The sequence below is a fragment of the Macaca mulatta genome, chromosome X (genome assembly GCF_049350105.2).
Source record: "Macaca mulatta isolate MMU2019108-1 chromosome X, T2T-MMU8v2.0, whole genome shotgun sequence".
Classification (NCBI taxonomy): Eukaryota; Metazoa; Chordata; class Mammalia; order Primates; family Cercopithecidae; genus Macaca; species Macaca mulatta.
In genome coordinates, this window is record NC_133426.1 from 140,008,052 (window position 1) to 140,020,794 (window position 12,743).

The following is a 12,743-nucleotide window of genomic DNA, read 5'->3' on the forward strand; positions in this document are numbered from 1 at the left end:
CAGACCTAATTGGTCTTGGTTGCAGCTTTCTTATGGGGAATTTTAAAAGCTCCCCAGGTGATAGTAAGTTGCACCCAAGGCCAAGAGGGAGAGTTTTTAGTTAATAAATAAGTTTATGAAAAATACTTTCAGGCTAGCATTTTCTGAACCACCTGCCAGGAAGATTTTGAAAGCATCAGGGCCCAAGTCTCACACCATCCATAGTTACCAATGAGTTCGCTGGGAAGTCTCAATCCTGTCACAAAGCATTTCATCACTTTGGTATAATCTGTAAGTTTGGAATTTCTGTGACTTGAGATTAAGTAATCCACTTTTGTCTCTGGGACTCCCCAGGATTCCTGGGCCCCAAAGTCTCACCCAGGGAAGCAAAGCCTGTGTTGGCCCTATTGGTCTCCCCTCTTTGGTTTGTCACAAAGAGAATAAACTTTACCTTAGGGGCCAGGTGAAGTCCCCCACTAAGGAGGGGCCTTGCCTGAAGTTGAGGAGCATCCCCCTTGTGTTAGTTTCCTGTGGCTGCTGTAACAAATTACTACAAATTTCATGGCTTTAAAACCACTGGAATTTATTGTCTTATAGTGCTGGAGGCCAGAAATCCAAAATCAGTATTACTGATCCAAAATCAATGTGTTGGGAGGGCTGCCCTCCCTCTGGAAGCTCTAGGTACACATCCCTTCCTTGCCTCTTCCAGCTCTGGTGGTTGCCAGCGTGCCTTGACTTGTGGTCATGTCACTCCAGTGTCTGCCTCTATGGTCACATTGCCTTCTCTTCTGTCTGTGTCAAATCTTCCTTTTATAGCGACACTTTTAATTGCATTGAGGGTCTACCCAGATCATACAGGATAATCTTCTCATTGCAAGATCCTTAATTTAATCACCTCTGCAAAGTTCCTAGTTCAATATAAGGTGATAGTCACAGGTTCTGGGGATTAGGAGGTGGATATCTTTTGGAGTGGGACATATTTCAGCACAGTATACCTCCTTGAGGCAAGAATGAATGTCATTGTGAGGGGTCAGCCAGTGCTGTCAAAGGAGCATGTACCCCCAAGAGGTTGTCAAAACCTGGGTGAGGAGTTGGGGTACAGTGCTAAATGGGGAGCTGAGGGCTGCAAAGGTCATGAGTGAAGACCAACATGTTTGTTCGGGACAATTCTGTAAGCAGGTGGTGATGAGGATATGTAGGGTTTGGGGAAGAGGCAATGCCCATGGCTGGGTGGGTGTTTGTTTCTGGTATGTGCTTCCATTGTCCTCAGTAAAGAACCCTAAGGAGAATCAGCCTCTTGGGAACAGGCTTGATAAGTCTGTTTATGTGTAGAGAGACAGCAGCGAAGAGTTCACTTCCACCCTGAGTAGATGGAAGCGCTCACCCCACACCTACATTTTACCTTTGACCTTGTGAGGTACTGACTATTCATGCCACAGACAGACCTGCTCACGGGTTCCTTTCTGTCCCCTAAGTATTCCCACTGCCCATTCCTTCTAATACTCACACCCACGGCCCCTGTTCCCAAGCAAGCCCAAATCTAACTCAGCTTCCCCAAGGTCAGTCACAATGGACTGACCTTGGGGGTCTTGCCTCCAGTGAGAGAGGCAAGACTTTGGGCATGAAAATTCAGGATTTCCTGGGACTGCCAACTCTGTGGTTTTTACCAAAAGGTTTCTCTCTTTGTAGCAAAAATGATGGGATCAGTATCAAACATTCTGTGGAAACACTTTAACTTTTTTTTTTTTTTTTTAACTTTATAGTGCATACAGTGACCACTATAGTGCACTGGGGAATTGTTTTGCAAAATGATTTTTTCTTTAATTTTGGCTCCCTTATAGCCATGAATGTATGTTTTCAAAAGCCAAACATTAATATCACATTTAACCTGTTATCATTTCCAAACCACCAGACGGACAAGATAGTACCTATTCCTTGGCTAAACTGCAAAACTCATGATAACATCCAAGATGCAAACCTAACAATTCAGAGAGCTGCTTTTACACATTCTTGGCTCTGGCCTTGCTTCTGGATAAATGAAGCAGAGGAGTTATTTCAGAATGCCATCTTACTGTGTTGGGTGGGGCTTGGTAAGAGATTGAACGAAGGCCTCTTTCTTATTTTGAAAACTTGAAGTTACCGACGCCACTTGCCATACATGTGGTGGCTGGCAGCTCACCCACATATTTACCCAACCACCCAATTTGCCCAGGCAGAACAGGAGGAAAAGTAACGCCCACTTTGGGAAGGAAAACTGCGTCCCACATTTAGAAGTTGCCTTTGCAGATTAGGAGCCCAGGCCTACAGAAACTGCCCTCTGTGTTCTGCTTTCCCACAGGAACAATGCAGAGGGCACCCAGAACATCAGTTTGAACCCTGCACTCACTGAGGCAGACAGGGTCAGGTCTGTAGTATGGAGGTTCAGGGAATGTGAAAGACAGAATGAACATCAGACAGCACCTAGTTCAGATTTGCGGACTGGTGGTTCCTCAGGTGGAATAATCATGCAAATGTTTTATTTGGGCCGAATAGTTGTGTTTTGTTTTGTTTTTGTTTTGAGACGGAGTCTCACTCTGTTACCCAGGCTGGAGTGTACTTTTTGGCTCTTATGTGTAATTTAATGGACACTCGTGTACAAGATTTCTTTTTGTTTTTTTAGGTATTTAATTGGTTTTGTTAAACTGCTTTACTTAGATATAGTTCACGTATCATACAATTCACCCATTGAAAGTGTACAATTCAGTGGTTTGGGAGTATATTCCATTATTAATTTTTAAAACATTGTATGAAAATACATATACCATAAAACTTGCCATTTTAACCGCTTTCTAAATGCAAAATTTAGTGTCATTAATTACACAATGTTGTGCAACCATCACCACTATCTGTTTCCAAAACTATTTCATCATCTGAAATAGAAACTCTATAACCCATTTAGAAATAGCTCCCTGTTCTCCCCTCCCTGGAGCCCCTGGTAACCTCTAATCCACTTTCTGTCTCTATGAATTTGCCTACTCAAGATATTTCATAACAATGGAATCACAGAATATTCATAACAATGGAATCACTTTCGTATTTGGCTTCCTTCATTTGCAAAATGGGTTTTTAAATTATTGAGTTTTTCCCCTCTTATTTTTAGTTGATATGTAATAATTGTACATATTTAATGGCATACAAAGTGATGTTTCGATATGTGTATACAATGTGTAATTAGCAAATCAGGGTAATTAGCACATCCATCATCTCAAACATTTATTATTTCTTTGTGTTGTGAACATTCAAAATCTTGTCTTTCACTTAGCATAGTGTTTTCAATGTCCATCAATGTTGTAGCATGTATCCAAACTTCCTGTTTATGACTAAATAATATTTCATTGTATGGATATACTATATTTTGTTTATTCATCTGTTGATGGACACAGGTTGTTTCTGCCTTTCAGCTATTATGAATAATGCTGCAACAAACACACTGATGGACAAGTATCTGGTCAAGTCCTTGCTTTCAATTTTTTTGAGTATATACCTAGGAGTTGAATTGTTGGGTCAAATGATATCTCTGTGTTTAACATTTTGAGAACAGCCAGATTGTTTTCCAAAGCAGCTGCACAATTTTAGATTCCCAGCAGCAATGTAGGAGAGTTCCAATTTCTTTACACCCACATGATCATGTATTTTCCAATATTTTTATTATAGCAATTTGAGTGAGGGTGAAGTGGTGTCTCATTGTGATTTTGATTTGTGTTTCCCTAATGGCTAATGGTGGTGTTGAGCATCTTTTTATGTGCTTATTGGGTATATGTGTGTGTGTATATATATATGAATGAATATATATTCATTCTTTGGTAAATGACTATTCAGATCCTTAACCCATTATAGTTGGTTTATTTCTCTTTTCATTATCACATTGTAAGAATTATTTATATATTCCAGATACATGTTTCTTATCAGACATATAATTTTAAAATATATTTTTGCATTCTGTGATTTATCTTTTCATTTTCTTGCTGGTATTCTTTGAAGCACAAACTCTTTAATTTTGGTGATGTCTAATTTATCTATATTTTTGTTATAATTGCTTGTACTTTTGGTGTTATATCTAAGTACCCATTGCCAAATCCAATGTCATAAAAATTCACCCTTATTTTTTTTCTAAGGATGTTATAGTTTTAGCTCTCACATTTAAGTCTTTGACCAATTTTGAGTTAATTTTTTGTGTGTGGTGTGAGGTAGGGGTACAATTTTCTTCTTTTGCATGTAGATATCCAGATGTGTCAGCATCATTTGTTGAAGGGACTATTCTTTCCCCATTGAATGATCTTGACTCTCTTGTACAAAAAAATCAACTGACTCAAGGAGTAGGGGTTCATTTCTGGACTCTCAGTTCTGTTCGACTGATCTATATGTCAATGCAATGTCAATACCATGCTATCTTTATCTTGATTACTCTTGCTTTGTAGTTAAGCTTTGAAATGGGAAAATCTGATTCCTCCAACTTTGTTCTTCTTTCAATATTGTTTGAGCTATTATGTGTCCTTTGCATTACCATATGAATTTTAGGATCAGTTTGTCAATTTATACAAAGGAAACCAGCTGGGATTTTGATAGAAGTTGTGTTGAATCTGCAGATAAATTTGGAGAGCATTACCATCTTTACCCCTTCAAGCTTTTTTTTTTTTTTTTTTTTTTTGAGATGGAGTCTCACTCTTGTTGCCCAGGTAGGAGTGCAGTGGCACGATCGCAGCTCACTACAACATCCGCCTCCCGGGTTCAAGTGATTCTCGTTACTCAGCCTCCCAAGTAGCTGGGATTACAGGTGCCCGTGACCATGCCCGGCTGATATTTGTATTTTTAGTAGAGATGGGGTTTCCCCAGGTTGGCCAGGCTGGTCTCAAACACCCTACCTCAGGTAATCCACCCGCCTTGGCCTCCCAAAGTGCTGGGATTACAGGCACAAGCCACTGCGCCTGGCCCCCTTCAAGCTTTTTTAAAAGCAGCAGGCTCTGCTAACTTCCCCATCAATGGCAGGTATCTAAGGCAGCAGGTGCTATAATAGCCAGAGAAGGCAAGTACTTGTCCATTACTTTAATTCCACATTACTCCTGGATTGCACTGTTCAGTACATAGGCTACTGGCCATATATGACTACTGAGCACTTGAAATGTGGCTAGTCCAAACTGAGATTATGCATTGAAAGACACACCTGATTTCAGGCCGGGCGCAGTGATTCACACCTGTAATCCCAGCACTTTGGGAGGCCGAGGCGGGTGGGTCACCTGAGGTTAGGAGTTTGAGACCAGCCTGACCAACATGGAGAAACCCCATCTCTATTAAATATACAAAATTAGCCGGGCTTGGTGGCACATGCCTGCAATCCCAGCTACTCAGGAGGCTGAGGCAGGAGAATTGTTTGAACTTGGGAGGCAGAGGTTGCAGTGAGCCAAGATCATGCCATGCCATTGCACTCCACCCTGGGCAACAAGAGCGAAACTCCGTCTCAAAAAAAAAAAAAAAAAAAAAAAAGACACACTGGATTTCAAAAATTTGACACAAAAATATAAATGCAAAATATCTCAATAATTTTAACCATACGTTGAAATGATAATATTTTAGATATATTGGTTTAAATAAAATGTATTTAAAAATTATTTTACCTATTTCTTTTTGCTTTTACTTTTTTTTTTTTTTTGAGACAAGGTCTTTCTCTGTTGCCCAGACTGGATGGAGTACAGTGGCATGATCATAGCTCACTGCAGCCTCAACCTTCTGGGCTCAAGTGATCCTCCCACCTCAGCCTCCTGAGTAGCTGAGACTCACAGGCACATGCCATAATGCCTGGCTAATTTTTTTTTTTTTTTGTAGAGAGAGGGTTTCATTATGTTGCCCAAACTGGTCTTGAACTCCTGGACTCAAGCGATCCTCTTGCTTTGGTCTCCCAAATGTTGGAATTACAGGAGTGTGCCTGGTTTTGTTTTTTTTGTAAGTGACTACTAGAACATTCAAAATATCTATGTGGTTTGTATTGTATTTCTGTTGGTCATCACTGGTCTAGGGATTCTTAACATGGAGTCAACCTAGAAGGGCAATGGTATAAGATTTAGGATGTCCTGGAATCCAGTGAACATTTGGCAAATATTTGTGTGTGTGTGTGTGTGTGTGTGTGTGTGTAAGGTATCTATTGCTGTGTAACAAATTACTCCCAAAATGTAGCAGCTTAAAAATATTTATTATCACACAGATCTGTAGGTCAGGAATGTGGGTGTCACTTAACAGGTGCCTCAGGTCAGGGTGTCTCACTGGTTGCAATCAAGAGTTGGTAGGGTTGCATTTATCTCAGGGCTTGATTGAAGGTGGTTCTGCCTTTACACTCACTCACATGGCTATTGGCAAGTTTCACTTTCTTGCTAGCTAATAGACAGAGACATTCGTTTTTTGCTATGTGGGCTTCTCCACAGTGCAGCACACAACATGGCAGCTAATGACACTCAACAATGAGTGAGCAAGAGAGCAGGGAGGGTGAGCAAGATGGAAGCCAGTCTTTTATTTTATTTTTATTTATTTATTTTTTTATTTGAAATGGAGTCTCACTCTGTTGCCCAGCTGGAGTACAGTGGTATGATCTCGGCTCACTGCAACCTCTGCCTCCCGGGTTCAAGCCATTCTCCTGCTTCAGCCTCCCAAGTAGCTGGGACTACAGATGTGTGCCACCATGCCCAGCTAATTTTTAAATTTTTTGTAGAGATGGGGTTTCACCATGTTGCCCAGGCTGGTCTCAAACTCCTGGGCTCAATCAATCCACCCCACCCACCTTGGCCTTCCAAAGTGCTGGAATTACAGGTGTGAGCCATTGTGCCCAGCCAGTCTTTCTTTCTTTCTTTCTTTCTTTCTTTCTTTCTTTTTTTTTTTTTCAGCTGTGGGAAAACACACATAAGGAAGCCAGAGTCTTTTTGTAAACCAATCTCATTACTTTTGCTGCATCCCATTCATTAGAAACAAGTCACTAGGTACAATCTACATTTAAGGAGAAGGGATTACACGAGGATGTGAATGCCAAGGGACCATTGCAAGCCATCGTAGAGGCTGCTGGCCACAGTGTATGTGTGCATTTTTTTCTAGAGAGACGTAAGCTTTCATCTGATTCTCAAAGAAGTCTCTATCTCTCAACCAAAAAAAAAAAAAAAAAAAAAAAAAAAAAAGTTTAAGAACTGGTTTGGAGGAAATTAAAATGGTGGTTTTGACTAAGGAAGAGATTTTCTTGCAAAATTTCAGTGCTATATACAATATTGAATCACTTAGTATCTCCAAAAAAAAAAAAAACATGGAAAGAGGTCCATAAAGATAAAAACTCAATGTATACATTTTTTTTTTGAGACAGAATCTCGCTCTGTCACCCAAGCTGGTGTGCAGGCCTGCCTCAGCCTCCCAAGTAGCTGGGATTACAGGCATGTGCCAGTATGCTCGGCTAATTTATTTATTTATTTATTTATTATTTTTTATTTTTAGTGGAGACAGGGTTTTTACCATGTTGGCCAGATTGGTATCGAACTCCTGACCTCAGGTGATCTGCCCACCTTGTCAATATATACTTGAGTGAAATAATCACAAGATTTCTCTCTATAATCTCTCAGGCATGGTTCTCTATACTTGAGGAGCCACCAGGGCCTTGGGAGAAGGTGTACTGAGGCCCAGGTTAGACCAAGTCTTTATGATCCCACCCCTTGGTATTGCTGGAGTTATAGTTTGCATTCCTACTGTAGGGAGCGTGTGAGTTTCTCCTCATTCATACTTCCCTGACATTGTCAACCTTTCTCCTTGGTTCTAAGAATTAAGTGTGTGAACTTCTCCTAGAGCTGAGACTTCCAGAGAAGGGGCTTGGCCAGGCCTAATAGGTATGGATAAAAGGCAATGCCCAGCCTCCTTATGTTACCAGCAAGTAACATAAGGAGGAAAAGTGAAAAGAATAATATATTAGGCCAGATATGCTGTTATTCTTGGACAATGGTTTCTGGAATTGGTGGCTGAATTCTGCCTCCCTATAATGAAGGGCTGAACAGATTTGTGAGAGGCAGATCTCTGGATAACTGCATTGCTAAACCCCCAGGGGAGAGGCCTGTGTGTAAGTTACTGCAGAAGAAAATGACCATGGCCCTTGTGCAAATGTGTTTTTTCTTCTACATCACCCTTGAAGTAACTCTCCATGTGTTTCTGTAAGGAAAATTCATGTCTCGTAGGACTCATAGGAAATGCCTATTCTAACAGGCTCACCAGCAACTGCTCTAGCACCTGGTGCCCAGGCAATTTCGATTCTACCTGGTATTATTGGTCTGATTCTTGTTGCAAACACTGGTGACAGAAGTTAGTGATAAGAACCCAGGGACTCTGAGGTGGAGAAAGTTCTAGATTCTGGCCTGGCAGATGCTGTCTTATTTCTCATCCTACTCAGGAGCTGGAAACCAAGAGAGCCTTGGGTTGGAAACAGGAGGCACTAGGCTCTAGAACCATCCCAATGTCCCTCATTTACCTTGGGGCCTTACTTGCATCATCTGCTAGCTGAGGCACTAGGCTAGTTGACCTCAAGGGTCTGCCTGCCTGCTCTGCCCCTGTGTGATTTCTGTCTCTTCCTGGTTGCAGCATAGAGAGTAGGACATGTGGAGAATGTGGAAGCCCACCTCTGGGCCTTGCACTGGCTGCAGCAGGGAGCTCTGCAGTGCCCTTGTTTGAAAGGCATAAGCTTAGCTGCTGCCAGGCCCTTCCCAGTCTCCTGCTGGAACACAGCACTTACCCTGCCCCTTACCCTGGCACCATCTTACCCTGCCCCTGGCAACCCCAAATCCTACACCTCCCCATCATCCAAATCAGCCACCCTGATTAACAATAGAAAAGCAGCCAGTTGTGGTGGCTCACACCTGTAATACCAGCACTTAGGGAGTCCAAGGCGGGTGAATCACTTGAATCCACCCTGGGCAACATGGTGAGACCCCTGTGTCTACAAAAAAACAAAATTAGCTGGGCATGGTGGCACACACCTATAGTTCCAGCGACTCGGGAGGTTAAGGTGGGAGGATCACATGAGCCTGGGTCGTGCTGCTGCACTGCAGCCTGGGTGACAGAGTGAGACCCTGTCTCAAAAAAAAAAAAAAAAAAAAAAGAAAGAAAGAAAAACTATGGAGATTTTAGGCAAGAAATCAACACTCCCTGAGAACTCAAACAAGGGCCATCAAATTCACTTCCCCTTGAAAATCAGCACCTAGGAGTGAGTTTGCCCTTATTCGTGTAACCAATCCTTTTCCCCCACTCCCTCTCCCCAATCTCAGTTGTTATAAGAATGTTGAGTGGGTTTGGAATTATTACAAATAAAAAATGCCAGAAGATTTTTGGATAAGAAACACTAAGCTCTGCAGCTTCCGGAGAACTCTTCAAGAGGAAGAATGTGGAAGGCACTTGAAACCAGTCCTGGCTGGCTGCCTTCTCTGAAGCCTACGGTTTCGTGTGGACTCACAGTAACATTACGGATGGCACCTCTGAGACACTCAGCAACTGAGGAAGTTGGGTTCAGCTGCTCTGACTTGCAGTTCAGGACTTAAGGCCAAAAGCAAAATGGGAATCTCAGAAAACCGAGTCCCATGTGCTTGCTGGCTTCCATCTCATTTGGGAATATGAACTTCTGGAAGCGTCCAGGCCAGATCGTGTGAGAAGGCCTGTGACTCACTTTGCTTCAGAGCACACACCAGGGTGGAAGGTATTTTCTCAAGCAACAGGGGCAATGCCTGTGGCTCACAGACTAGGCGGGGGAGTCGTGGATCATCACAGCCAAGCCCAGGCGCAAGGAGAAAGGAATCACTGCAAAGCTTCTCTATGTAAGCAGCAGGCTTTTACTGGGAGCGGGTGTTGGATGTGGGTACGTGAGCGGGCAGGTTTCCTGCCTCACTGCTGGAGAAAGTCATTCTGTAACTGAAGATCTTGTCAGGATTAATTGAGCGGATGGGCCTGGCAAGCTCTTGGAGAACATGAAGACCTTTTTCCTTAAGTCTGTGGCCGGCTCACAGCACAGGCTTCAGCTGTTCTAGTCAACTCTTGGGAGGCCTAAGCCTTCCTCATAGTGTGGCTATATAGAACCTGATCTCGTGTTAGACACTCGTTCTGCTCCCAGTGTCCCATTAAACTGTAACCGATACTCATCTCTAAATCACTGATGGCTTTGCTATGAGCACACTCATTGCAGACCTAGATTCTGCCTAACAGTTGAGTGGTGACTTCAGTGGGATTTCAATATCTCCTGGGGATGACCTGTAATGGATGGCCATCCCATGGGGCCTTGCCTCCTGCCCTAGATAAGGGATGAAGCAACAATGACCAATAAGAGAGATGTTGGAAGATATCTGAGATAGACCCTTAAGCCCCAAAATACAAAAGATGGGGGACTGGAGTCCCACTGCATTGTTAGGCAAAATCAGACCACTGGTGAGGCTTTAAAAATGCCATTTCAAGAGAAATTATTAATAATCAGTGGATGAGGTAAGACAGATTAATAGCAAGTTTCTGGCCTGGGCAAGGTACCTCATACCTGTAACTCCAGCATTTTGGGCGGCCAAAGAGGATGGATTGCTTGAGGCCAGGAGTTCGAGACCAGCATGGGTAACATAGGGAGATCCCCTTTGCAAAAGAAAAAAAAAAAGTCTGGGTGTGGTGGTGAATGCCTGTAGTCCCAGCTACTCAAGAAGCTGAGGTGGGATGATTACTTGAGCCCGGGAGGTTGAGGCTGAGATTGCACCACTGCACTCCAGGCTGGGTGACAGAGTGAGACCCTGTCTAAAGGAAAAAGCCAGGTGCAGTGGCTCACACATGTAATCCCAACACTTTAGGGGTCAAGGTAGGTGGATCGCTTGAGGTCAGGAGTTCGAGACCAGCCTGACCAACATGGGAAACCCTGTCTCTACTAAAAAGACAAAAATTAGCCAGTCACAGTGGCTCATACCTGTAATCCCAGCACTTTGGGAGGCTGAGGTGGGCGGATCATTTGGTGCCAGGAGTTTGAGACCAGCCTGTTCAACATGGCAAAACCACGTCTACTAAAAATACAAAAAAAAAAAAAAAAAAAAGCTGGTCATGGTGGTGTGTGCCTGTAATCCCAGTTATTCTGGAGGCTAAGGCATGAGAATCGCTTGAACCCAGGAGGTAGAGGTTGCTGTGAGCTGAGATCGTGCCACTGCACTCCAGCCTGGGCGACAGAGTGAGACCTTGTCTCAAAAAAACAAACAAATAAACAAAAACAAAATGAAACAAAAAAAACTTCCTATTCATTTCCCTGTGTGAGCCTTAGAACCAGCCGGGAGCAGGCAGTACAGGACTTAATGTAATTGATAGTGTTCTTAGTGATACTGGGGCTGACCCAATGCTGGTGAGAGAATGTTGACAAAAACTTCCCTAGTTTTTTAGAGTTTTACCAAAACTCACATAGGGGAGCCACGCTGAGGAACCATAGATTTCATATTATCAACTGCTATAGGACTAAATGAGAGTCTGAAATCACAGGAAATGAGACCATCAACATTAGAACTAACCCTTTGATGCAACAGAAAATCTCAAAGTTTAAAAGGAACTTAAAGAACTAAGGAGATGGTAAACTTATCCTTGAAAAGGAGCATTTGTGGCACTCAGTTTGGGATAGATTCTAATTTGTTGGGAGCCCTAAGCTGTGTTTGAAATATTCATGATATTAGAAAGACGACCACTAACTACAGGCTTCTGGACTGAAATAATGGTAATGTAGTAAACTTTTTATAATCCAACAGATTTGGCAAACTAAATATACTGTTTTCTTTCTTTCTTTTTTTTTTTTTTCTTTTGAGACAAGATCTCGCTTTGTCACCCATGCTAGAGTGCAGTGGCGTACATGGCTCACTGCAGCCTTGACCTTTGGGGCTCAAGTAATCCTCCCACCTTGGCCTCCCAAAGTGCTGGGATTACAGGCATGAACCACTGTGCCTGGCCTATGCTGTTTTCTTTTTTATATATACATACATTGTTTATTGATTTTCATAGAATTCAAGTATGGTAAAATACGCAGAACAAAAATGTGCCTGTAGTCCCAGCTACTTAGGAGGCTGAGGTGGGAGGTTCAATTAAGCGCAGGAGGTCGAGGCTGCAGTGAGCCATGATCGCATCACTGCACTCCAGCCTGGGTGACAGAGTGAGACCCTGTCTCAAACAAACAAACAAACAAACAAGAACAAAAACAAAACACACACACTGGGAAAACATCGACTCTTTCTTGAATGATTTAGGACTTTGAATGCTCCAAATAGAAAGTTAAGGAGGAAATTGATTCGGAAGTTTAGACAGTATGTGGCCACTTGAAAACAGCTCAATTTTTGCCATAGTTCCTAGACAATATTTTTGCCCTGTTGGGTTTTTGCAACTGTAGCCATAAACAAGTTCTAGAAAATTGGGAGAGAATAAAGCTTTCTCGTTGGTAACATGGCAGAAAACAATATGATATCATTCTAAGTGAAATGAACCCTAGGTTACTAATGAATGCTCCATCAGTAGCAACTGAAGCAGGTCAGAGTTGAGGGATACGATTACATTTCACATTTGGCCAGTGCTTAGAGGCCTCATTGCTGTATAAATGTGAAGGTCTCTGGTCCTGGTTGAGAGAAAGTGAGTGGTTTCCACCCCATCTGCCAGGGCTTTGGACACTCAAATTGACGTTCCTTCCATAAACATCTTCTGTGGTGTGACCAAGTGTAAGAGGAGCTGAGTACTGT